The sequence below is a fragment of the Dreissena polymorpha genome, chromosome 5 (assembly GCF_020536995.1).
Source record: "Dreissena polymorpha isolate Duluth1 chromosome 5, UMN_Dpol_1.0, whole genome shotgun sequence".
Classification (NCBI taxonomy): domain Eukaryota; kingdom Metazoa; phylum Mollusca; class Bivalvia; order Myida; family Dreissenidae; genus Dreissena; species Dreissena polymorpha.
In genome coordinates this window covers 92877213-92903068 of record NC_068359.1, presented here as the reverse complement: position 1 = coordinate 92903068, position 25856 = coordinate 92877213, and the positions used below count along the sequence as shown (strand labels likewise).

Below are 25856 nucleotides of genomic sequence, written 5' to 3'. Positions count from 1 at the left end.
GAGCACGGATGACCGAGTGGTCTAAGCGTTTGACTTTTACTCCAGAGGACAGTGGTTCGAGCCCAGTTAAGGGTTACTTGTTTTCTTTCTTTAATTGTATTCTTGTTTTTTACTCGAGCTTTTTAGATCCAATGTTTACATTTATAAATATACAGCATTTAATGACAAATTTCAATAAATACCAAAAATGTATTTTACTTTGCGTCGTAAGTTGACAAAACGTCTCTCGATGAAATCAAATCATTTAGTCTATTAACATTATTGAGAACGTGCACAGAAAAAAAAATCCATAAATAAAATGAATTTAATAATAAATTATACCAAGACATTAATTTCGACAGACATACGCATTTTCATAATAAAGAAACAAGTGAATGTTTAATTTTATCACTACGGCTCTTTTGAAATATTATTTTTATGAAACAAAATCATAATTTATATTATTTATTTAGCACATTTTGTGAAATAACATATTTTAAGCATTCGTGTATGACTTTTATGGCGTGTTTATAATTGCGTTACCGTAATACATATCCTATATAATGCGTTGTTCTTTTATTCTCTCTCACATATATAATCAAACAAAAATCGTTAACCATATGTAAATTCGGATTGATTTAAACCAACAGTTTTTAAACTACCTCATTTCTTAGTCGATTTAGCATGTTTAATCCATATACACACATTTTAGGATTCTAAAACACTGCACACATACGAAGTGTTTATTTTTATTTAAAGTATAACATTCTTTAAAAAATGATATGACCTCATTAAAATTATAACTAAGTGATCAGAATGTGTTGTGTTTAAGTGTTTGATCCGATTTGTTTTAGGTATGTCACGTTTATTTGTTGACTACAATACTAAGGCAACCATAAGACCATGCACTTGCAATATCAAGTGTTATAATAACTTTAAGTTAAATAATAAGTGTAAACTAATTCACTTCCTCTTAGATACATTGCGACGAACATTTGAACGATTACAACTTCAAATTTTCTAAATATAATATATATAAAAAAATAATTACCATAAATTTTAAAGCAAACCTGTGATTTATTTTCATTGCTGAATTTGAAAGTTTGAACTCGAAAGCTGAGCATTGCGTATTGTTTTCATATAATGGCGCAATAATGCAAATCAGAAAGGTTGCATATAATTGTATATATAAGACACTGGTTATCCATGACTGTATATCAGCATTTGCACTGAAATACACATTCACTTGATTAAATGCGTGTTATTACATAAAAAGTAAATTTCTTACAAAACGTCCCTGCAAACAAATAAATGTATGTGTCTATACAAATTATCATTTGAATTCGTACGATCGACTGGGAAACGATCATTAATATATTTTTTCAATACGACATATAACTCGTACACAGGTTTGAATCTAGTTAAATTAAAAACTAGTATGCTTTGTGAGCTCATTTTCGTTAATTTCCCTAAATAAAAAAATACTAATCAAACCCCAACAAAAATAATAGCAATCCGCTTACTAAGACCCGTATATTTGGGGGCCTGGAAACGTGAACTATAATCAGCAACAGAAAAAATGGCAATATAAAAATAAATTTTGTCATGTTCTTTTTTTACAAAACAAGCACAATACTTACTTACCGGCTTACAGGATTGGTCACTTATTTTACGGGAACTGCAAAATAAAATAAGTAGTAAGTGGGGAGTATGTGTTCATGGGTGATTCTTATATAAAACATGGGCCCAACTTGTACCAAACAAAAAGATGCATACTTACAGCAATTAAACAGAATTGATCAGCCTGAATGGAAATTAAGACAATTTATATACAGCTAATAAATGTGCTTGTGGTTGTTGCTCAACCAGCATCACTTAGACGAAAAGTTGGTTGATAACGTAAAGCCAGGTGACAACTTCGGTCTGACAGAGGAACGTGGTGTAACTTGGTGCAATATGTTGAATTAAGATTCTTAATTGTATTTAGACGAGAGACTAAACGCGCTGTTGCCCATATGTTTGTCCTGCCACGTATGCTTTATGATGACAGGCCGGCTAATGTTCCGCCAGCATCACCCTTGGGACTGCGGGTCAGTAGCCGTGCTGTCCAGCGTGCAGCTTATTCAGGCAGTCAGTGCGCGCAGCTCAAAGTGCCTACACGTCTCTCTTCCGGCTATGGATTTTTGTGTTTAGGACATTTTGTGTAGCTTTTATATGATTGCATACCTGCGTGTAATTAATTGAAATCATCATGGAAGAAGAGGTCGTTAGAGACAATAGTGACTTTCAGTTCGATAACTGGGCGGTAGACTTAAAACTGCCACGTAAAGTTATTCAGCAACTCCGGCAAGAGGAACTCGTTACCAAAGAGGCGCTGCTTCTTGTCGAGGAAAGCGATTTGAAAGCTCTCGGTTTGCCATTAGGATGCACTAAACTTATCACCCAAGAAATTCGGAAATGGAAGGGCAGCATATCTCCTGCGTCTGGGAACCAGATGAGCCCGGATGCAGCTTCACTCGACGGAGCTGGTAAGTTACTAGATGACCTACTTAGCAGCAGCAATGGAGTACTAACCGGTGGCGACGAAACACCCACATCTACTTTCATGGACCCTCGGTCCCTATTGACAATGAAGTCAACTTCAAAGAAAGCTGTCCATATTACACAGTTCCTGTCAGAAGTGACGAAACGCCGACGACAAAGCAGGAGGAAAGATTTCGTATTACGTTCTTTGGGCACAGAGACAATCGTACTAAAAACAGAAGAGGATCATCCATACCTTGGTGTTCTCCTTGAGGAATGGGGTGCCGCAAATATGAGACTCTTGAATTATTTGCTAGAGACAAAAGAACTCAAAAGAGAGGATACTGAATACTATCTGGCCTACACAGCCCGAATCTTCGAATTTGCGGAGAAGTATGAGTGGAATAGTGTCCTTCACTACGATTTCCGATACAGAGAGCTCCAAGCTGAACACCAGTTCAAGTGGGGCACATTTTCCCCGTATATGGAACTCCAAATACTAACGCCTAGAGTCCAAAAGACCTCATACCAGCTTGGCACAGGACCAACAAGCAAACAGGAAGACTGCAAGATATTCAAGGTCAGAGGGGAATGTCCATTCGGCAACAGATGCCGGTATCGCCATAACAGAGCGACCACCTCTGACTCCCAAGAAGCAAACAAACCAAAAAACCACTAAGCCGACCTACGTCTTTAAATTTTGAAGCATGGAACCGCTATCTACCGACCAATTACGAAGAAAGAGAATTTTTATTATCAGGAATAAAGTGTGGATTTAATATCGTGGATACAGATCTCATATCGGACAGTGTCGCAGTTGAAAATTATTCATCGGCCACAAATCTTAAAATGCGCGCGCTTTGTGAAGCCCAAATTATTACGGAATTAGAAAATGGGCATTACAAAATCGTCGATGATAAACCCCTGATCACCTCGGCACTAGGAGCTATCCCCAAGGGACTTAACTCCTCAAAAGTAAGACTCATCCATGATTGCAGCCAACCGACGGGACAAGCCGTTAACGATTTCGCAAAAACTAATCATTTTAAGTACCAGTCAATAAAGGACGCAGTCAGAATGATAAGTCCCAATTGTTTTTTGGCTAAGATGGACCTGCAAAACGCGTATCGCAGTGTTAAAATTCACCCATCGAATTACCAAGCTACGGGAATAAAATGGCGATTCCACGGCTCTTCAAAATTCACGTACATGGTTGACACTAGACTCCCATTTGGCGCTGCTCGATCCCCGGAGATATTCAACAAACTTACGCAAGCCGTGCGAGTGATAATGAAAATGCAGGGACATAATTCTATTGTTGTGTATCTGGACGATTTCTTAGTCATTGATAAAACCTATGAAGGATGTCAACGTTCACTTTATGCACTAATGAGACTAGTACGTGAGCTTGGGTTTCAAATAAATTACAGCAAACTTGACGGCCCTTCCCAGGAAATCACCTTTCTCGGCCTAGTTTTAAACTCCGTTGAAAGGACTATAAGAGTACCGGAAAACAAACTACATGACATCCATTGTCTTTTGCACAAAACGCTTAACGCTCATAAGGTTACGAAACAGCATATACAGCAAATTGTTGGAAAACTTAACTGGATAACTCAATGCATCTATGGTGGTCGTTTTCATATGCGCCGTTTAATAGACCGTGCAAATACTCTACGCGCTAGTGGACACAGAACCCGTGTCACAACAGACATGAAACTGGATATATTGTGGTGGCTGGAATTTATGAAAATATTTAACGGAACCATGCCGATGATTGACGATAGGTCGGCAATTTCTGTCAGTATTGACGCTTGCAAAACTGCTTGTGGCGCCTTCTACGAAGGAGACTTTATTTACATGCCATGGACACAAACTACTTCTCAACTGCCTATTAATTATTTAGAAGTCTTATCACTGGAAATTGCTGCAAGACGTTGGTCACATATATGGTCTAATCAGATGGTTTATGTTCACTGCGATAACATTGCAGCCTGTGCCATTATTAACAAGGGTTCGAGCAGACACCCAATCGTAATGGACTCGTTACGCCGTGTTTTCTGGTTAAGCGCAGTGTTCAACTTCCGTATGCGCGCTGTTTACTACCCAGGTCGTTTTAATACACTAGCTGACAATGTATCCAGGCTTCATGAGCCAAACGGCATAAGGCGACTTGTGGAAACAATGTCTCAGGTCGGTTTTTCTACTTACAGGTAATCAAACTGAACGAGAGAGGGAGTTAGATCGTGAAGTAGCATTCTATTACAGCAACGCTTTCTCCGACAATACGAAGAGGACATACACAACACACAGAAATTCTTATATTAAATTTTGTGAGCATTTCGGCTACGCTGCCGTTCCGGCGTCGTCGAATACTATATGCCGTTATGCTGCTTTTCTTGCCAAATCCCTCAAATTTAACTCCGTCAAACAGTATCTGAATATAATCCGCCTTTTGCATGCCGAGTGGAATCTTCCGAACCCGCTTTCAAATGACTTCCGCCTTACCACAATGCTGCAAGGCATACGCCGACACCTTGGTGATAATGTGGTGCGCAAAAGACCGATTACCCCTGCTATGCTCCTCGCTATCAAATCAGCCTTGGATTTTACAAACTCGCTTGATTCAACCGTATGGGCAGTCGCACTTACGATGTTTTATGGACTTTTACGGAAAAGCAATGTTTTACCGAGTCTTGCCAAGGCCTTCCATCCTGATAAACAATTACGACTGTGTGACATAACGTATCATAATTGGGGTATTCGGTTGCACGTTCGATGGAGTAAGACTAACCAGTTCCAGTCTAAATCATTGGACATTCCTTTACCACGCCTTCAACATCATCGTCTATGCCCGGTGCAGGCAATTTTTCACGCTGCCCGACAGACTGCCGGAGCTGACCCCTTTGGCCCCGCCTTCCTGTGTGTTATCGGGGGTAACGCAAAACCATTAACTAGCGAACAATTCATAGTGCGAATACGTCAGTGCTTGGAGGCGGCCGGTATTCCTTCTTCCAACATCGCAAGCCACTCATTCCGACGCGGCGGTGCAACATTTGGTTACAGCATCGGCCTTTCTCCCGACGCTATCAAACTGTTAGGGGACTGGCGCTCCAACTGCTACCAACAATACATATCAGACGATTTTCGGCAGCGTTTCCGAACAATTCAATTAATGCAACGCGCAATCAAAGACAGCTTGTAATTATACCTCGTTACATTACGTCTACTCCTACTAACCAACACCTACACTTGGGTTTGGGAAGGTCAATAGTCAAACAGTGTTTGTTAATACAGTGCTTTTATCTCATTGTTGAATTATGTTATGTGGAACATTACGAGCTTGATATAATTGTATTTTTAGTATCATTCAATGTGCGTACCTTCGCTTTGTCATAGATCATTACTTGAATTCACATGTATCACTCAGCGCTACCAATTGGATGTTATAGATGTAACTTTCACATGGTATTTGTTGACGCATACTAGTATTTGATTTATGCTCTTTTGAGCGCGCATTTTTAACTGTTGTATATTAGGTACGGTCAGCGCGCGCTTTTTACTTTGATATTATATGTTTGCGCGCGCATTTTTGTACTTTGAGCTGTAGTTAGTATGTAGGAATAAAAGCTCTCTTTCCCCCCTTTATACTTTGTTTGGTCTTAAGTTTAAGTTGAATTAAGATTCTTAATTGTATTTAGACGAGAGACTAAACGCGCTGTTGCCCATATGTTTGTCCTGCCACGTATGCTTTATGATGACAGGCCGGCTAATGTTCCGCCAGCATCACCCTTGGGACTGCGGGTCAGTAGCCGTGCTGTCCAGCGTGCAGCTTATTCAGGCAGTCAGTGCGCGCAGCTCAAAGTGCCTACACGTCTCTCCCTCCCACCCACCCTAGTTTAATTATGATGGACTCGAGCAATTCTGCTATGGGGAATTATAGTCAAACGATGTATGTGTATGGGGAAGGGAAGGTCAATAGTCAAACAGTGTTTGTTAATACAGTGCTTTTATCTCATTGTTGAATTATGTTATGTGGAACATTACGAGCTTGATATAATTGTATTTTTAGTATCATTCAATGTGCGTACCTTCGCTTTGTCATAGATCATTACTTGAATTCACATGTATCACTCAGCGCTACCAATTGGATGTTATAGATGTAACTTTCACATGGTATTTGTTGACGCATACTAGTATTTGATTTATGCTCTTTTGAGCGCGCATTTTTAACTGTTGTATATTAGGTACGGTCAGCGCGCGCTTTTTACTTTGATATTATATGTTTGCGCGCGCATTTTTGTACTTTGAGCTGTAGTTAGTATGTAGGAATAAAAGCTCTCTTTCCCCCCTTTATACTTTGTTTGGTCTTAAGTTTAAAGCAATGCCTTCTGTTTCTTCCACTGGGTGGGCTAATACAAGTTGCAATCTATAGCGCGTATTTTACAATTTATAATTGATAATTAATCACACTGCATGATATAGTGCGTGGCTCAGACACTTGACATTTAGCTCTGTCAGCAGATAAGTTTTGCGTGGATGGCAAAATTTCAGAATGTAGATCAGTGATATGATTTAATCTCTACGTGTGAGACAAAGCGATAGCGCTCACAAGTACAAAGCATCCATGTGCACCCATTCAGACGACAACGATTACCCTGCGCTATGCGAAATAAATATTTATGTCATGTTTCATTCTTTATTCTCATTTATATACATACATAACATTATTTATAACAGTAACACATATTCACATTAAAACATTATGTATATAATCGCTCATTGTGTTGAGCTATATGAGATATTGCAAAAGTTTGCATAGCATTACATATGATATCATTCTATTATGGTCACTATTTACAATACTAAACGATGGAAAATAAGTGCTACTCTTTCTTTAAAAAAACTGCGATAAAATAATCAAGGTTAAGACACTGATTGCTGTTAATTGGAGCGCTAACGCGCTAATAAATACATTTAAAAAGCGAATATCATTCCTGATCAAATCAGAGATGAACTGATTAGCACTGATTTTCTTCATAAACATAAAATTACTTTTTATACTACACTAAAACATACATGACATTATTTACAAAGTAATAAGTGTCGTCAGGTTTTGGCACATTGTCTAATCAAGTCTCTATATGAGAAAAGCATAATAAATTGATCTATTTTTGATAAGTTTGGAAACACAGAATTGCATTAAATGGCCTTCGAGAGTAAAATATCGCTTAAGTCATTATATATTTGACATTCAAGTATAACATGAAGTTTATTTTCTACATTTTACATGAACAAAATGGGCATGTTTTATTATCTTCTATAAACCCTTCATAACGATACGTTTCAATACGAATGGGTGCAACACCAAGTCTAAATTTACTAAACGCAGAATGTCATGTAGTAATCATATTGTTATTTTATGAACACGTTGTACTCCGTTAGTATTTGCTTACAAAATTATGAACACTTCTGACTTACTACATTATATTTCATTAAACCAGTTTGAAATGAAATTTAACTTTTACATGTAATACGTTAAATTAAATAAACGAAAACATTAAGCATGCCCGCCCATGCACACATTTTGTGTGAAATGTTATATATTTGGATGTTAATAATCTAGTGTCATCCTTAGTCATCAACGCAAAGGTAATATTTAAAAAGGTACATTAAAATGTCTTTTACAGTAGCATTGAATACCGCTAGTAATACGACACACTTAAGTGTAAATGCTTGAAAGTATAAAACATGAAACTAATTAAATTTCAATACTTGGATGAATGTGATTTGTGTGACCAAGAGCCGTATATTTATATCGATTTTCCGGTAAAGAAACGTAGGTAGAACTAAAAGAGACCGTTGAATTTTATTTTTGAAATAATGGCGAAACTCAAGTAATTAAAAGATTGCAATATTGAAATAAATAATTTTGATTACCCATTAAAAGGTCTTACACTTATGATCAATATTCCATACTATAAAACACAATGAAGCATTTAGTCCACAATCGAAAACATAATTTTCTTTGGAAATGTATTAAGATTAATTTTGGCGCAATCTGCTCTGTTTGTTATACAAATGTTTACTTTTCAAATTGAATAATGTTGCCTAAAGTTTAAAATATTGAAGTAAAATTGACATTTAAGGCCCTTTAACAACTTTAATGTTTCTTTTAATCTTAGTAATTAAGCTATTTAACTACTTTCATTCAACAATAAATCATAATCGCAAAAAATACATTCCACAATAAACCATAATAGCAAAATTGACGAAAATAAACTTCTTTGCAAAAACAAATAATTTCCTAACACGTTTTGTTCATTATAGATGTGAATTCTTGATTTTGCAATACAGGGGAAGCAACTCTTTATTAGACCGTTATTTTAAAATTTAATATTTTAAAACAGAATAGGCAATTACATGCAGACGAACGCTTTCAATTCATGCAACATTACACCGACGTGCAAAATGGCATTCGCATCTCAATACTAATTAAAATGAATATATTTGATTTATTTATGGCACATCAAGCAAACAAAATCTCAAAGACTACTCGACAGCCATTAAATTAATGATGTCTGGAATATTCCTATTAACCAATGAAAATCTTGTATTTCTACACAGCGTCTGAGATTATTTTACTCATTTGGATATCGGAAACGAAAGTAGTCCCGTCTGCATAATGTAAACTAGGGCTGGACGAAAACGCCTTGTGTTTGTTATCGCAAATTTAATTTATGACACTGCCAGATAACGCATGTGGGTTTCCAAACATGGCCCTAGGTCAGACATTGTACATTGCAGTCTATATTTATCCAAGTTTATAAGTATTTTAATGCATGCATAAGTGTATCAAGTGATCACATTCTTAAAAGGATGACGCAAAAACAATAATTATTGTATGTTCATATTGTCTGAACTAGTTTAGATCTGGTGTGTTTAGTCTGGGAGAGGGTCGTAACGTATGATCTAGTTTTTAGACTTTCGTGTCAGACACAGACGATGTGAGATATATTGACGATCAAATCGTGTTGTAGACAGTTTTCTCGGTCTATATGTTTTAGCAATCGAAGGGAGAGAAATAGCTGGTCAATCAAGATAAGATACAAAAAATCGCAAGAGATATCTTGATATTCAATAGTTTTTGTATGAAACAAAACAAAATATCCATAAGATAATTATCATTTGTAACTGCTATCAAAATATTTTAAAACAAAAAACGAATATCTTACAATTGGAATGAAAATATTTTACGTTTCATCTTTATCTCAAATAAGTATTCAATTCATATGGAATCTAACCACCTTTTCACAAAAAAATAGTAGGCATGTTCGCCGCAAGCACCCTTTAAAAGTCCTTGGATTTTTTTATATAAAATATGATATAAATGACAACTTGTGTATGATACTATATCGCAAGCTTGTAAATAAAAACGTTTCTACTTTGATCTGAACATGTCATTAAAGTTGTATAATTGTGTACACAATAACGCAATCTGATTTACCATTTAAAAAATATTTTACCGATTGACATATATATTTGTTGAAAATCTCGGCGATCATGGTTTAGAATGTTATACAATATATTTGGAATAAGTTCAAGAAAATGAAGGTATTGGCATAATAATACTGTTTGAGATATAAACATTATTATATAAACATGTAAATGAACAAGTTTTCTGTGTACCAACATCACAATTATCGATACGTCCGACATTGATACAGAAACAACTAATTGGACTGTATTACAAACGTTGGAATGCTGATGCTTTTATTTGTAAATGTGACTTACGCGTTCAGTTTCATCTTGACTAACGATGCATGCTATGGCGGTCCATATTGTATAGATAATTTAAATGCAATTTAAATTCGTTTCTCAAGAAAATAATAATAAACCGATACATAAAAATGGCGTTTTAGTTTATGAATACTTTTTTATTTTACATTAATATAACATTTTGAACGCATTACTGATTTCCCCATATCAAAGACTCTTACTCAATGATATATATTAAGATACAAATGCATAGTCCATGAGCATTCAGAATGCTACGGGGTTGATGTAAACGTTTACAATTTCCGAGATTACTGGTTTTGATTAAACGTTTTGATGTTTTTTATTGACAGGTAGACGTTCAAAGTAACACTCTTATATAAATAAAACAGCATCAACATTTAAAACAGACGTTGAAAGATATGTTCCATACAGCTGCTTGCTTATATTTTTCGGTTTTAAACCAGAAATAACTAAATTAGTTTTTGAACGCAAAACTTTAAATCGAAGTTGAAATTTATGTACAAAAATTTGCGATAAAGTATTGTTCAACATTCCATTAATCTTGAACTTGTCGACAATGAAAAGGTTTAACAATCAAAAGAGATGAAAAAATAAAAACATTATAATTTAAATACGATGTTTCTGTCTTTAAAATAATGCCAATTAGAAAATCTTATGGTGTTGTTAAATTAATTATCCCGTGTTTTACTTTTATTCATTTGTTAAATACCAGTGTCCCTGTACTTAAAGATAAATTTTGTTTTCGAAAATAAAAAGGCACTAAACACAGTATGATGTTGCCAATGCTTGGATGACAAACATGTTTATAAAGATGTATTTACAAAAAGCATTATGGATATACATAACATAATAAGCATAAGTATTAATGTACGAAACGAATTTAATAGTGTATGTTATCAATGTTACTCGTCCGTATACAGAGACTCATTAAAGATTGTTCCACAAATGTCTTCCAAATCAGTTTGCATCAAGCATTTGTGCATATGTCTGCTGACCATTAATTGTTTTTGATCTAACTTATATTATATTAATGATATCGGAACGAGCATTATTTCAATCATAACAAATTTGCAAACCAATCATAGCTAAATATTTAGTGAAACTTCAACTGCATCAGTTGGAAATAATTGTTAGATAACAAGATCTTTGCATGTGACACATTTCCAAACAGTATGCCACAACACAAACCTACTTAGCAGATCACAAGGAACGCAATATACAACACAGACACTTGAATATAACTGCATGCACCGCATTGTACATAGGGGTGACATTCAATTCTGAGTCCTCCTTTTGTTATCTTTTTTATTGCACTTTTCTTTATCTCGTTCTGGACAACGACATACTTACTCGAGGGAACGACTTACGAACTCGTGGGAACGAGTAAGCTTTGTCGTGGGAACTTACTAAGTCGAGGAAACGAAATTAAAAAAGAGGAGTGCACAACTAAATAAAATAGGAGTGCGATGAAAAATGAACGTTGCAGTAAATTAAAATACAAGAGGATGCATGAAACAAAAGAGGAAATCTATGAGGCTAGATATAATAAAAATTCATTTAAGGCAACATATGTGTGCGTTGATTTTGCACTGTTTGCTCTGTTTATGTAATTTGATATTTGACCCGAGAGCTCAAACATAAGCAAATATATATCTTAGGAAAACGCACTCATAGTACATACATTAACATAGTTAATTTGTAGATTTACAATATAAGTATTGGAAGTGCGAAGTCATATGCATATTAACAACAAATTAGATGTATATGCCAAATGCTTAAACACCTTAAGAAAATAGTTACTTTAATTATACCCAACGTCTTATTTTTACACAAGACAAAAATCAACGATGATATAAAAGCAATGTTTAAAGATAATTATTTGAATGACTATCCCACACCCAATAGTAGGGAAAGCTTAACTATCTGTAGCTTTCTTTATAAAGCAAATAATTGTTTATATGTCTAAACGAATTGTTGAATGTTGAGACTAACGAGCATTTTTTCACCCAACACACGTATAAGATTGCTTATATGGCGTTGCCAAACCTATAAGCAGCGGTAAGTTAGTTTTATGTAGAGGTCTGAATAAAGTCAATCGTTGTTAGTGTGTGTAAATGATTAGTTGAATGTTCAGACGAAGAACATTGTTAGTATAACATAGTATAAATATTTTTATATTTCATTATTTAAAAAATATATTGAATATATAAGTATGATGTATCTTTATTAATAATATGCTTCACACAACATACTATCATGAGGCGACATATAATTACATGTGTCGTAGATTGGAGCCAGAATAAATTTGCATTCGCAGGTCTTCTTTTATAATGTACCACGAACAAATGGTGTTTGACAACATTGTGATAAATGCGAGGTTGAATTTATATAAAACATTTATTAATCGAGCCATTTAGCCATAAGTGTATGTTTTTTTAAGTTGATATGCCTCAATATTCCCGGTGAAATGCGTTCTTCTACTACTACTACTACTACTACTACTACTACTACTACTACTACTACTACTACTACTTCTACTACTAATTACTATAATAATAATAATAATAATAATAATAAATAAATAATAATAATAATAATAATAATAACAATCATTATAACAATAATATTTTTTTTTAAGCAAATTCTCAACAATCGTAATCTTACAACCAGAGCAGCCGGTCTCGGGGGTAAGGGTAGATTTCCTATTTTTCTAATTTGCGAGGAAATAATATTGGTTTCAAATAATAGTGAAAAATATTTATTTTATGGCACAAATTTTAAGACCAGATTGGAGTTGTAACACTAAATTTCAAAAATGGCCTTAAATTTATTTGGATATGACTGACAATGTTTTATGATTCATTCAAACTGAGTCTCTATAGAACCCAGCGGCAGCGTGACTACTATGTCCAAACACTGTTCGTCACTATGAATGCTAAAAGTAATTAAGAAAATTATTTATATGTAAAACCGATTTCAATTAAGAAACAGAAACATATATAAATGATGTTGATCATGACAAGAATAGAGTCGCTTCCACTTTCACTAGGCTGCGTCTATTTTCCCGTCCTCTCGAGATTGAAACATGATGATTCAACTTAGTTGACTGTGTTGTTGAGTCAGAATTTCACTGCGTATCAAAATTGTGTACGTTCATGTAATATGTCATTTTTAGTAATATAAATACATAGTGTTTGTGTTAAATTTAATTTTTTAATTTATATTCATTTCTAAAAATAATTTACAAGGGAAACACTGTTTTACTTAAAATCAAACGTCCTTCATACGGTTGACACATAACACATATTTGGCTAAATAACCTCATTTCTTTTATACCTAATGATAAAATATGACATTTCTGCAGTGAAATAACAGCAAAGAAAATAACAAATTGTTATTTTCACCGATGAAAATAACACATGTTCGGAACTCCTTTTCTATTTTCAGATTATCATAAATAATTTTATATATATTTTCTATGATCACGAGTGAATTAAAATCAACATTCCACCGAATCCAACACATTTTCTTTTTATTTTATGCTTAAATTCACCGTTTATTTACATTGAAACAGAGTTTTAACTGGAAATTCCGCTGGTATAATGACGTCATTTCGTCATAATAATGACGTCATTTTGTGTTTTGAAATGTTTTGAGGCACGCCACGGGAGAAACTCCTAGAAAGGGTAACTTTTCAGCGAAAGGGAAACAGCTGTTAATTATTTTCTTGAAAAAGGGGCATAAAAGAAACAGAAAATTTGTTAATGTCAGTGTAAGATCGTTTGTTATTTCACGAGTGATCATAGAAATTATATTTTCACGAGTGGCGCAGCCTCTATCCTCTATCACTTTTATATTGAGTTGACTTTAACAATATGAAAACAAATGAATAATCCGAGGAAAAAAGATACACATTTTAATAAAAGCTCTTAATAATTCTAATAACTTTTAACTGAAGTAAATCATACATTATCAAGTAATCACAATGAACGCGCATTTATTCAATTGCTTAATTTTAAACACTGAATAATATAGCCAACAAATACTTGCATTTTTTGTTTTAATTGTTACATTGATATTCGAAGGTACAAAACACGCACTTGCATCTGGTATATTGAGGCACTGTCTTCATCTACTTTGTATTAACTTTTTTTTACAAATACTTTCAAACATATGAAAACAATATACAATTTGCTTCGAATCTTTTTTGAACAAAGGACTTACCAAGGCAAAAAAAGATGTGTCGTATTTTTTTCATCATTGATTATCTTAATATATTTTGCGTAGTTCTTCACTAGTAAATAGTTTCAAAATGTGAGAAAGGATAATCAGTGGTGACGATTTGTGTTTATGTACTCTATTTTTGTCTATTTTTTTATTTTTGACCACAAACTTTTTTCTTTGGTTTTCCAGGTTTCGTCTTTATCACTTTTGCTTAATTCACTTTAAAAAAGTGGGATGATTTTGCTACATCTGATTCGCAATAATAACTTTAAATTAAGTAAAATTACATAAAGCCACAATATTAAATAATGATTAAATAATGACTTCAAAGATGCGTGCATGTAATTTCAAATTCATATAAAATTGTGAATCTTTAAAAAAAAGTTAAGCTTAACTAGCTACACTACATTCTTTTGTGAAGTAACTGTAATCAATAGACTCTATAAGCCTCCTTCTACGGAAGCGTATATGTTACACCCCAATATTATGGTCATGTCGGATTAATTTATATCGACTTACTGTGAAATAACATGTCATGTCGACATAGTTTTGTAGCTTTTTTTCCACTTAATTTTACTCGCCATAATGACATTAAGTTAAAGTCTCGACGTAAATGTTTCCGGCTTTCCCGAAAAAATATTTTTTCGACATGATCTAAGTCGACAAAACAACATAATTTTTGGCGTCATGCTCTTGTGAAAATGACTTGCCATCATAGTTTTAGTCGACATGATTAGTTATTTTTACGCCACGACACCCTTTTCATATCATGCCGTCATAGAATATGGTACACCCCAATACTATGGTCATGCCGAATTAATTTATATCGACTTACTGTGAAATAACATGGTATGTCGACACAGTTTTGTAGCTTTTTTTCCACTTAATTTTACTCGCCATAACGACATTAAGTTAAAGTCTCGACGTAAATGTTTCCGGCTTTTCCCGAAAAAAATATTGGGTCGACATGATCTAAGTCGACAAAATAACATAATTTTTGGCGTCATGCTCTTGTGAAAATGACTTGCCATCATAGTTTTAGTCGACACGATTAGTTATTTTTACGCCATGACACCTTTTTCATATCATGCCGTCATAGAATAGGGTACACCCCAATAATATGGTCTTGCCGGATTAGTTTATATCGTCATACTGTGAAATAACATGGTATGTCGTCATAGTGTTGTAGGTTTTTCCCTCTTAATGGTACTGGCCATAACGACATTAAGTTAAAGTCTCGACGTAAATGTTTCCGGCTTTTACCGAAAAAATATTTGGTCTTCATGATCTAAGTCGACAAATTAATATAATTTTTGGCGTCATGCTCTTGTGAAAATGACTTGCCATCATAGTTTTATTCGACACGATAATCTATTTGTTACGCCATGATACCTTTTTCATATCATGCCATCATAGAATGTTGACATCATCACAGCATCAGGGTAAACCATATATGCTTCCATATCCTTCAGACAATTGCTAAATGGTTTTAAAAGGATTTAATATATTTAATAAGTGTTGTTTATGTCAACAGCCACTGGTAAGGTTGATAGCTTTACAATATGTTTAGTTGCTATTAAAGTAGCTAAATATGTTCATTTTGCTATTATGCATAAGCAAAATTCTATCAGAATAACATTTTTATAATTCTGTCAAAAGTACAAGATTAACAATCTTTATGGACGCCATAACACGTAATTTTGAACTTATCTAACGTTGAAATCGAACCAATCGATATGTTTCTTGATGTTAAATTAAGCATAAATACACACATAAACAAACTTTTGCTTAATCTTTGATTTTCGATTCTTATCAACATGACAAACACAAAATTAGAAATACGTTTTTGATTCGTTCGATGCTGTTTTTTAGGTTTAAATGTGAATAATGATTCTAATAAATGAAGTCAGAACTGTTGTCCCTTGGATCGAGAGAGTCTAGCTTAAACTATGTTTCGTCATAGAAAGTGTGTCGCACGAAATACCTTATAAATTGCGCTTTTAAATGAAAATAAATGTACGGAAAACTGGTTTAGAAATACATTTTAATGAAGGTACAAAATTGATTACATACAGCGGATCTTAGCCGGGCGTCTATGCTTGGCCCTTGCCGCATAATGGCCCTCGGGCCGTTATGTCGGCAACAAGTCAATTATAGACGTCTGGTCCAGCTCTGCCCTGTGTTATTGTCTAAATAGTTCTTGAGTTTATGAATAACATTGAATTGCTTGCATGTACGAAATAATAAAAGATGTATAGGTTCTGACAATTGACAATTTGTTTTAACAACTATATTAAGAACTTATTTTGCAATCATAGTTGTTGTCGTCAGAACTGTTCATGCTGAGATGAGATGACACACTGACGCAATGTATTCCAGACAAGGCGCAGTTGGTGGTTTTATGTTGTTATAATTAATAAACATAGTATGTGATTTAGATTTACTACGTTGACGAAGTGCGAATGAATATAAAAATGTCACATGTTGAATTTTGACTTCTTTTACTCTGTTAATCAGAACTTCAGGCTGTAATTATCACGATACAACTGCATGGTATAAACTAAGGTCTATTTCCAAAATGTTGGCACAAAGATGTCGCGCGCATTATAATGACGTACTTTCGTTTCTTTTCAAGAAGTCATTAGACGTTTCATTATATGTGCCTGCAATTTTCTTTGGTTTACAGAACATGATATGATAACGGGTCGCTTATGCTTTTTATTTCAGGTTTTCTAAGCTTCTGTAAATGAAACAATATTAATATTCAAAGCTCGGCAAGTATTATATTTTTTGGTTCATATAATATTACACTGTCTAGTGAAATATTTAAGAAAGACATGGGCATAATAAAATTAAGTTTATGATGCACAATTGTTCGCTACTTATCTAACTTTAGAGCAAAGATTTTGTTCTGTGTGTTAGTTCAGCATACAAAATTATGTGAGTGTTCAAGTTGTCTGTTTAGCTACAAATATTTCAAAAGACAAATCCGCGTCATTTAGTACAGTATCGGGTTTGAATATATGTTCAATTTTAAAAACAATTACCAATTATATATAAATAATATATGAAACATATAATATATAATGAGTACAATACTCGTTCAATATATTTCATGTGTGAGTTAAACGTAACGGTTGCAATGATTCAAAATTCATATGCGTCTTTGCAATAATTTATTGATTTTTATTTCTTTTTGGTATTACAATGTATGTTATTAACGCACGCTTAACTTTCCGATTGGTGATAATATAACTCTCAAAAGACCAGCTTAAAATTATGGCCACTACTCAAAATCTGCAATATTTTACTAAATTGTAATTTTAAAATTTGGAATTGTGTCTCTTATTTAAAACTACAAAACGAAAATTTAAAATAACAAATAAATACGATGGAAAACCCTATATGTCCTTACATTTGTTTTGGGGAAAGCATACTTCTTGCTCGAAAAATAAAATACTTATTATCAAATGGAAAAATACACACACTTATTTATACCACGAAAAGAAACCAGCACGTGAATGTATTGTAAACAAAGCAGTGTTTCTGAACAAACCTTTCTTTTTAAAAACAAAAAAATAAAGTACAATTTAAAATCATATGATTTGAATAATATCTGTGACATGAGTGACCATTCTGAAAAGACACTGATACTTTTCTTCTGATTAAAACCTGTGTTACCTTTTATTTGCTTTTTAAGAATTATCACTTGTAATGAAGAACCGTAACTTTATTAAAACGTCAAGAATGTCTCTAATACATGCCCTCTTGCGTTTGCATTTTGTAATATGAACCACCTCAATAATAGGTACCTATAAAATAAATAACTCTGACGGATATTTTGTGAAAATACAATCTCGCGAGCAATAGTTTTGCTTCAAAATATGGCAATCTTAGTATTGATCAATATTTGTAATTGTTTGAACAGAAGCAATGGTGTGTGGCTTAATTGGGAATACACTAATCGATTGACGCTTGAATATTCTTAAAAAATGAAGACATGTATGTGTTTAATTGTTGCACGATTATTTACAATCACATGTTGTGACTACCACAGATAAATGCCGTATAAAACATCTTTTAACATGAAAATACTAACCACATTATTGCTATACTTATGTTCTGTTAAAAACATTAATAAAAGATAATCTGGATTGAGTGTTAATAGGGAATCAGACGATAAATATTATTGGATACATGGTCTCCCGGAACATTGTGCGGCATACATGCGGTACACCGCGAATACCACAAAATTAATACTCTTCGAAACTAACGAATGCGCGTGCAAATACCGATGAATTATTTGGTAAGTAACAAAATATACGAAACCTTTTCTTCAAGCAAGCAAAAAAATACAAAGAGTTTCAACATTTGAAATATTAAGAAATTCACAAATGGTTGAAAATTTGGAACCTAGTAAAGCACTTTGCAAACTGCCTGATTTACTTGTTAAAGTATGTCCTTGTATCGTCAATACTCGGAATCCGCAACTCGGAATAAAACTGAACATTAACCATGCTCTAGTATATCCATTATATGCATCTTTTGACGATTTAAAAACCTGAAAATTATAAAGCGTTGCAACGCGAAACGATTGAATAATTTGGACAGTTCTGTTGTTGTCGTTTTATGTTGTGAAACTACGAAGATTGCTTATATAAAGTATACAATACATTTGTCATACATACTTGGCAGGATGGCCGAGCGATCTAATTGGCTTTTACTTCAGGAATCCAGGGGTCATTGGTTCGAGCCATGCTGAGGTTAACTTTTTTTCTTTTTTAAAATTTTATTCTTGATTTTTATACTGGAGCTTCTTAGATCCAATGTTTACATTTATCAATATAAAGCATTTAATTACAAACTTCAAAATATGCCAAAATTTGTGAAAAGGCCCCTTTAAGGGTCAATTCTTACGCCGTAATATAAGAAAGCATAGACCCCCGGAATTGTATGTAAAGACTAATTTAAAATGAAGATTCCTTAATCGTCAATTTCCTAACACGAAATTAAAAGTAAATAGTGTAAATTGCAAAATTTTATAAAATACTACATAATTTAATACGTTTATTTTGAAGAACGGTTAACAAAAAAACGTTTAGTGATTTTTTACTTAAGAGTGTATTGCATGATTAAACAACAATAATTAGGTTTACGACAATGTTTTTTTAGCAAGTACGCATGAATTGTATAATAAAAGTATATTACACATGTGTAAGATAAAAATATTCGTAATGATAATATAACATGGGAGACAGGGTATGGCATGTAATAAAATAAATTTCTTGAACTTATAATAACAAGATACGATAGATATGAATGAAATGGCATATTAAGATATATTGTGATCAAATGATTAAACAAATTGTCAACCATTAAACAAATAATGTTGTGTACTACAGACATGCAAGCTAGCATTACTTGAAATGTATAATATACCTTTTCTTTATTTGTTTTGATATTAAATGACTGCATTGCGGAAAAAAACGTTTGAAACATTTTTTTGTAATATGGTTACCTAAATTTTGGAATTAATATCGAACAATAAACGCATTTGACTGAATATTGACACTATTAAAAGAAGATGCATGTGTCTTACTTTTTATAATTTGCATATGAAATTACAGGATTTAAAAAAGAAATGTATTAATCTGTATTAAAATGATGATAATAATAATAATAATAATAATAATAATAAGAATAATAATAATAATAATAATAATAATAATAATAATAATAATGCAAACAAGAATAAGAAGAAGAATAAGAAGAAGAATAAGAGAAAGAATAAGATTAAGAATAATAGGAGGAATAAGAATATTGATAATAATATTAAAAATATTAATATTAATTATTATTTATTATTTATTATTATTATTATTAGGATTGTTATTATTATTATAATAATAATTATTATTATTATCATTATTAATATAATAATAATTATTATTATTATCATCATAATTATTATCATTTTAATAATAAAACTAATCATACTACTACTACTACTACTACTACTACTACTACTACTACTACTACTACTACTACTACTACTACTACTACTACTACTACTACTACCACTACTACTACTACTACTACCACTTCTACTACTGCAACTACTACTACTACCACAACTACTTTTATTATTATTATTATTATTATTGTTGTTGTTGCTGTTGTTATTATAACATATGACAGAACAACAACGATTATATGTATTTGTTAACATTGATTTACATATCTGTTTACTCTTAATAGCAAAATAAAAATGCAACTTATTTATCACATGAAATTTGATATAGCAATCTCATAAGCTGTAAATGAGAGGAAGTAACATGTTCACATTTTTAAAATAAGCATGAGTATATTTAAACCGTAAAACTTGAGTCTCGAAATCAGTAAAGTCAATAAAAAAGCTTAATAATAAAACAACAGGTACAAGCATAAATATATAAAATATATCATACATATATCAAATAGTAAAATTACTTACTTGTAAAAACAATCAGAATTTATAACCTTCCCTCCTTTTCTCTTTTACCTGCTTTCAGTTCCAGACGACAATGGTTGTCGACATTTTGATGACGTCAGCATTTTGACTTTGAAGTTCAACGCAGAAGGCGGAGCAGACTGAACAACACGTGACTTTACGGGATGTGAGTCATACGAAAATAAACACCGAAAAAGGCTAAAGGCGATTTCACCATTATAGTTGCGAATTGATCACCATTTTTGCCAGTGCCAGACAGTATGCAACCTAAAAATATTGTTTGTTATGTTTATGTGTCTTGTGCTTCCAATGGTTTTAACACTTTGCAGTACGATTAATTTCGCCATCAAAGACGTGATGATGTTTATCTTGCGTTCGATTAAAGTACGCATGTACCATTTAACTTCCATTGCATCAGTTTTGCATAGGCTACTTTAAGTTTATGTAACACCCAGTAGAAATATGTATTGGTTCACTAATGTAGGTGTATTTTAGGACAAACATTTTAATACCTTCAAATAGTTATTGCATCCACCATTTTAAAATGTTTTAAAGCAGTCCATTCAAATACACATTAATCAAGGGGTAGAACAAAATGATATATTTTGCAAGACCATGTGGTAATTCCACTGTCATATTTAATGTACTTCTTTTTATAAGTATAATACAATATTTCGTGATTTCTTTTCTTAATAATATACCGTCATAATAGTTAAATTGTTAAATATATTAACATTCAAATCAAGTAAATAATTGAACAAAAGTGACCTTTTTACAAGCCAAATAAACATGTATATACTGTAAACATGATTATACGTGACGAGTTGTCTACTGAACGAGTTGTCAACGAGTACTATGTTTTAAAAATATCAAACAACTCTTATGATCACTCAATAATGTAAGCTCGTCCAAACCCTCTTAAATAAACATAGTTATTCTCAATTTACAAAAACTTCAAAATAATTAAACAACATTTAAAAAATAAGCTATTGGCAGTAAAATATAAGTCATGATAGGGGCTCCAATGGAATGCGTATTCTGAAGCCTCGGTAAGGCTGCCTTGTCTTCCGTACTCTTAAACCTTGTGATATCAACTTGAAGTGAAACTATCATGCTCTCTGTCTCCTTTTACGACTCTATGCGCAGTTTGACGATGCGCCCCTTGGTTTTGCAGCTTACAAGGATAATGAGCTACAGACCAGCTCAACAATTAATATTCGTCCTTCCTTTTTTTCTGAAGGTACCTTTCCGGATTCATTTCAGCACCGGGATACATGGCTCTGAACCAGCTGACATTGAAGATGTATTACAGCTTCTAGTGAGTTGTTTTATGTACTGGATCATTTCATTGTTATCTGGGCCTGATTTTTACTTTTTATTTCCGTTATTTTATACACATTTTCATTTTTTTTTCTAGTTTGATTATTTGTGTCTTGGCTTCATGCACGTTGTTTTTTTTTCGCCGATCCTTTTCCTTTCCTTCTGACAAAAGGCTTTGACTTGTACCCTTTGTACTTATGTATTACTCTCGTTTCGCCCTTCCTTTCAATATAAGTTTAAGCGTGATCTTCTGATCCCTATGGCCTTTGTCATCTTCAGTTTCCATGACTTTGTGGTATCTCTCTTGTTTAGTGTTGATGTCTTTTCACTCAAGCATATCCGTATACTTTACATCTTGATCTATAAGTATCGAACCTTGCTTTCCTAAACCGTCCCATGGCTACATATGGCGAGAACAAAGGGCCACCAGATGGGAAGACTAAATTGACGCGAGGAGCCCGGTAATGCACCTGCCTAGTGGGACTTGACAAAGCGTTCGATAATCTCGTTGTCTTCTACTCAGTGTCATGTTTTGTTGATTTTCGTTTCACCATTAATTTTAGAGTTTGCTGATCCATCCTGGTACCTCAGTTGTAAGGGCTCGGGGTTCTATTAGGGTTTCCTCGACCCTAGCTCAGGGTCAAATTACCTCCCCATTTAGCGAATGTATTAATATTCCACAATACATAAACTCGAATTTTAGATGCAATAGCGCATCTCTTAAACGTATTGTGCTCTTCTCGTGGTTAGTAAGGCCTGCCTTATCTCTCACACCTTGCCCCAATATATAAAGACCAACCCCCTTCCTGTTCGACCCATGTGGACCAGCAAGGTTTAGGATGGTCGCCCCAGTATGTTAATACTAAGTAGCATATTTTAACTAAAGATTGAGCGAACTTCATCAGAATGTATATTTGAAATAAAACAGACTAACCATATTTAACATAAAAGATTCGTCTCAGCTATGGAAAATATCGCAAATTGTTAACTTAGCCCTAATATTATTCATTGCACTTATCCAATTTATATTGATAAAAACATTTGAGTTCACTCAATTTCAACGTAATGCCTTCTCTAAAGTGCATGTAACACATGTGTGGCTATTTTTAAACGGTATGTTACGTGTAGCCTAAGCTTGTGCGATTAGTTAATTTAAAGTCTTTATATCTGACCGCATGTCTGATCATGCATCACAGTGGCTGATTAAACCTTATCCAAGCCTCCTACGTAATATGAGATATAAAAATCAGAGAAATAAAATATGAATATCAACTAAACCAATGCGAGCTATATAAATAATTTAATAATAACACAAGACAATAGTGTTGGTGTACGCATTTAAAAAAAGAAAACATTAATACAACAGCAAATTTGTGAAGACAGAATAGTTAAATACAATAACTAACATGATAAAAACATTGCACAAAATATCATTTTGAAAATTAAATATTGATAATAGGCGCCAAGTGTGCAATTTAACATGTTGGTTAATACTTAAAATTGAATTGAACGGCATATGCAGCTCATGCTACTTTAATAGTTTTGTGTACCTTACATATTAATATTGTTTTACCATGGTTAACAACAACACCAGGAAAATCATTTATTCAATGAATATATTTGGTAATATTCAATATTTTATATCTTATTTGGCCTAAGGTTATACTGAAACGGTGAAGCCTTACAATTTCTATTGATCGAGTTTCAATTGACGCTTTGACATTTTCTTTTTGGAAGTAAAGTGTTATGGACTTTATTATTTGCATTCAAAATCGTGCATTTAAGTGTGTTGTTTATCTTTCCTTTACCGCTAATGATCGTTTCTTCGTGTCCGTTATAAATCTCATGATTTACCAATTAAGGCCAGCTGTTGTTTTGAACAAAACACGAATTTCCTATTTGAAGTCTTTAAACAAATGCAAAATAGCGTTAATTACTTAATGTAACAATCATAGCTTGTAAATATGTGCCTTTAACTGGATGGAATTGCTGATTTGGGTATGTTTCGATAAAAGGTAATATATACCATGGTCTGAAAACATGCGAACAGTAATAAAGACTAGCGTTATATGGAACGTGGGCAGGCTGTACAATAATTAATGTTTATGCTAATCTTACTTACTATTCTTGTCCGGGACTTTTTTCTCAGAAGAAAACCAATCCTATCCAATAGAAGTTGATGAAAGCGACAGTTTCCAAGAAGCAAGCAATACGTGTATAATTTCCGATTTTTTTATTTCATTCTGTGCACTTTTATTCGGCTCTATTCAGAACTATTGCGACAGATTTGTTATAAATAATAAGTGCGAAAACAAATAATCCGCTCGCGAATAGCGGTTTGCTTGCAAAAGGTTATGCGCAAAAAATGTAAGATCCTTAATGCCGGTCCGTAAGAAATATTGTTATTTGCCGTCAAGTAGAAACCACCATCGTTAGTTTTGATCCAATATCGGATTGCGGATATTTTTGGAAGTGTCAATTTTGTTATTATTACAAACCCACACAGCAAATATTTAATTTGTATTTGCAACCACAAAATTGAGAAAGGACAATTTTAGCTGGGTTGTATTTTTCATAGTTTTGCTGAATTGCACATCCTAGTGTGGCAATTTAAATATACTTTATATTATATTATTAATATTTTGTATTAACTAAATGGTTCATGATAGAAAATGTATATGTATAGTTTAAGTGTTATCCAATAAATTTGATTATTATTGTTAATGAATACTGTGCTTTGATGTTGTTGTTTTTGTTTGGGTAGTGTAAATAACCTGACGGTAAAAACTGTTTGTTGTTGGGTGTGTTGTTGGTTGGTTTGTTGTTATTTGATATCAGTCGGTTGCATTTCATAGAAGCAATACAAGTAGGTAAACGAAAAGTTATGTCAACATTAAAGTGTACAACATATAAATATTGTTGTAAAATAAAGTGTTCGATATCTTTTTAAGTTTCATGTATGTATAAGTTGGGGAAATCATATGCTGTGAGTGTTTTAAGAAATCTGCTTTGAAACACTAAGCTAGAAAGATAATGCAAATGAGAAAGTCCATGATGACCAGTCCTCCGTTGTCATATTTCGCAAAACAAAATACATGGCGATAAATGGGAAGGTGCCTCGCTCAAATACGAATCTAATCTGATTCCCTAGGGAAACACGAGTTTCTCGATCAAAACAATGAAAGGTCAGACGCGTGTTTGGTGCTGTAGCTGGTCTTTTACTTAACTCTACTGGAATACTCGTCATGTTAGCAAGTAAATACGTTATAAACAAATACTTAAACAATACTTGGCGTACGAGTACCTATCTTTTTTTAGCTTATAATTATTTTTTTCAGACGACGATTGTGCTAATGTATGATAACGTTTTTTCTGTTGTTTTTCAAATTTTATTTGATAGGATCGCTGAAATACGAATCACCTATACACACTTCAATAATCATAAAAAAGTTAATAATACTAAAGAAGTCAATATAGATATCGAAAATGTTGTATATATATAATTATTAATTTCTACCAC

At 33.1% G+C, this 25856-nt stretch overlaps 1 long non-coding RNA gene across 1 annotated transcript in view; it reads left to right on the top strand.

Moving 5' to 3' along the window:
* Window positions 1-25281, top strand: part of LOC127832607 (uncharacterized) — a 56668-nt gene extending 31387 nt beyond the window's left edge. Inside the window, exon 3 of the long non-coding RNA XR_008026983.1 lies at window positions 21078-25281. This is a non-coding gene — a long non-coding RNA (uncharacterized LOC127832607). The remainder of the gene's footprint in view (window positions 1-21077) is intronic.
* The last annotated feature ends 575 nt before the right edge of the window (window positions 25282-25856 follow it).